Source organism: Peromyscus leucopus, chromosome 8a (genome assembly GCF_004664715.2).
Source record: "Peromyscus leucopus breed LL Stock chromosome 8a, UCI_PerLeu_2.1, whole genome shotgun sequence".
Taxonomy (NCBI): Eukaryota; Metazoa; Chordata; class Mammalia; order Rodentia; family Cricetidae; genus Peromyscus; species Peromyscus leucopus.
This window is the reverse complement of record NC_051085.1, coordinates 57,705,297-57,708,704: the sequence shown is the minus strand read 5'-3', so window position 1 is coordinate 57,708,704 and position 3,408 is coordinate 57,705,297. Positions and strand designations below refer to the sequence as shown.

The following is a 3,408-nucleotide window of genomic DNA, read 5'->3' as shown; positions in this document are numbered from 1 at the left end:
CTAATGTACCTAGCTCTTGGAAGTCTAGTCTTCACTACCATAAGAAAACACATTTCTTTGTTTAAGTTACACTGTCAGTGTTTCCTTATGGCAATCCTAGCAAACTTACACAGGGGGTAATGTTATAATTCCTAGCCACACGACCGCGCGTTCAATGTCCAGCAGTCAGGAAAAATGCTTAGTCATTACAGGGCCTTACGTGCTGTTCTACATAATCAGTGTGCCATGTGATCACGTAGTCTATGCTCATGCATGGTGTAGCTACATAAGCCCATATGTGCATGTGCAGCAGGCAGGGGGCGCATGGGGGGAAACCTATAAAAGCAGATTCCACCCTTTCCCTGTCCTCTCCCTCTGTATCATTAATTTCCCTATACTTTCCCCTCCCTAATAAAACTCTATTTTTGGTCTTTTTTTAATTAGGATTTTTTTATTCATTTTACAATCAAAGATCCCCCTCTTCCCTCCTCCCACCCCTCAGCCTCCCCCTCCCACCCCACCCTTCCATTCTCTCCTACAAGAAGGTAAAATAACTCTTATTGTGGGTTCTGTTATACCCCGTGTTCTCTCTCTCCTGGGAAACAGGTAAAATGCTATGCCTACTTGCAGAGAGTGATTTTAAGATGAATAAAAATTCACATGTTGGCTCACTGCAAAATGCAGAATAGATGTTAAGTGCTACTGCAGACACAAATCTTTATTTTTTTTCTTGTTCTTTATCATATCACTTTCAGTTTCTTTAAATGAGAGCATGGCTCCCAAAGAAAAGACAATTAAGTTGAAAGCACAAAGATCATGCTATGAGGTATCTCTGTAACTGTTTATGTTTTAGATCTAAAGAAGAAGACTTGCAGGTCCCTTTTTTGTTAGGAGCTCAAATCTTAAGACACCTATGTGAAAATCTGCTCTTTGGTCTAGCAACATGTATTTGTGTTTCATTTCTCCCTAGCCACTTCCCATTCTCTTCGTTCATACTGAAGAGAATAGCAAGAGAAGACAGATTAGCGTTTGCAGGAGCAATCCTCCAATAGTCTTTTTTGTTTTTCTCACTGAAGGAATATTATTTTTCTGTTAGCCATCTTCAATAAAATCATTCATTTTATGCAATAGACTATCAAATAATACCCTATGAATAGTTAGTATTTTTATAGCTGAGTTCTTCTGGAGCTACCCATGCTGTATAAATACTGTCTCATTGAAACATGTGTGTATCCCCATGCATTAGGTTGGTGGCTGCTGCGATTCCCCTAATGTGCAGATGGAGAAACAGAGGTGGGAGTCTTTTGAAAATTTAGAAACCAGGGAGGAGATACAGAAAAGCACCACTGCAGATAAAAGCACATCTAACTACATTGTCTAACTCCCTACATTGCCACAGCCTCATGGCATTCAGTAAAAAGCCACAGGTAGACTGTTTTGATGAGTACTTCAAAGCTGAAATTACGATTAATATCGGGTCATTTTTCTCTAGGAAATAGGGCCCTGGGTTTATCTGGTGAGGTCTGAGAAGTATTTGTAAAGTCTGTTGCTGTTTTTGTTTCTTTGTTTGTTTGGTTGCTGAGACAGCTATGGATCTTACTGGCTTATCCAGCTTTGTATATTCTTATATCTGAGTTTATCTCTTTCATAATCCTGACAGCAATATTAGTAACAGCAAGATTGTTCACCATAACAGCAAGATCTTACCTTACAATAGCAAAAGCAATGCCCTACATTGTTAAACGATTCTCACTCCTGCAAATCTAGTGCTTTATTTTTTCTGGTCTAGTCAGCAATCCCCCTAACTCAAGAGTCTGCATATTTATTTGCATATACTAAGTTTTGATACTTTTATGAAACATTTACATATTACCTCCATCTTTTAACTCATTCTTTTCTTTCATGCTCTTTGTTTCCTTTCTTGAATATGGCTTAGTCACGTGGCTGCACAAACTAATAAGTAAGCTTATCTGAGCTAATAACAATTGATTAACGAAACCTACACAATTGACAGCACAAAATGGCATATTGTAGTTCCACCACAAAACAATTAGAAATAGAGACTAAACATGATGGAGATGCCAAAGTTAACATTTCTTCTGTTCAGAAATTGGTTAATGGCAACAACATTTAGCTAGTGTATAAAACAAAAAGTCCAGAGGGGACCAAGACACTGCAGGTGATTTTGCTTTTAGGATCAGGGCTGAATTGAAACAGAAACTGATAGGTTTTTATTATAATATCCATCTCTTTGTAAACTCTAGTAAGCAGCCTCTTGGCCAACTCAAGACATAGCTACTACTACACATCTGCAGTTTCACAGAAGACTCACTGTTGGTGAAAGTTTTCTGATGGCAAATGATTCATCAGATACTGAAGTAGTCACATCCTTCCTGTGCAGTGAAGTGGCGAACAGCATAGATCTTATAGCCCAATATTTTAATAATACGGCATATTGAGATATAAGTTTCTTAATTTGATTTTGTTTATCTAGAATTATATTTCTTGAATAGTTTTGAGATTTGTCTCATGGAAAAATGTATTTCTGAGGTCTTTGTTCTCTAGGATATAAAAAAATTCTATTTTGATTTTTTTTAAAGTTGGGAAGTACTAATTACTTTGTCTTGTTATCAAAATTCAGATTGTAAATGCTTGCTTTCTTTTAAAAAATTTTAAAGTCTGGGGTTGGGGATTTAGCTCAGTGGTAGAGCGCTTGCTTAGCAAGCACAAGGCCCTGGGTTCAATCCTCAGCTCCAGAAAAAAAATTTAAAGTCAATTTTATTAACTCAATACATTAATGATTTTTAAAAAAGAAAAGTATAGTGGAAGGTTTGGATGGAGAAAAGGGGGAGGGATTAATGTTAAAATTATAATCTCAAAAAACGAAAGAATAATTTTTATTTATTTATTCATTTATTTATTTATTTATTTATTTGGTTTTTCGAGACAGGGTTTCTCTGTGTAGCTTTGCACCTTTCCTGGATCTCACTGTGTAGACCAGGTTGGCTTCAAACTTAAAACAGATAAAACAAGGTGCTTGCACAGCTCGGAGAGAAAGGCTCAGGGCAGCAGAGCTGCCTGTGGGCGACAGGCACAGCGGTCATGTCTGGTGGTGGTCGGCATTGATGACGGAGATGTGCGACGGTGTGGAGCTCCTGTAGAACCAAATCTCAACTGAACAGGGCTCAACTTGGAGCCACTGCGGCTGTGACCTGTGCTGCTTGCACTTCTGGGAGATGTGAGTGTGGGGCAGCAGAACAGCCTGCAGGCTGTAAGCACAAAGGCCGAGCCTGGCAAGCCTTGGGATGGCAAACATAGAGGGTAGGGAGGTGAGCTCCTGCTAGGAGCTCACACAGAACCTGCCCCAGACACCCTGCATAACTGCAACACCATCCTGACTCTGGGCAGCAGTAGACATCTGTCCACTGT

At 39.1% G+C, this 3,408-nt stretch overlaps 1 non-coding gene across 1 annotated transcript; it reads left to right on the top strand.

The window, feature by feature from the left end:
* Nucleotides 1-2,657: 2,657 nt before the first annotated feature.
* Nucleotides 2,658-2,738, top strand: Trnaa-agc. Its single transcript has one exon. It is a non-coding gene; the product is annotated as a tRNA-Ala (tRNA).
* Nucleotides 2,739-3,408: the final 670 nt, after the last annotated feature.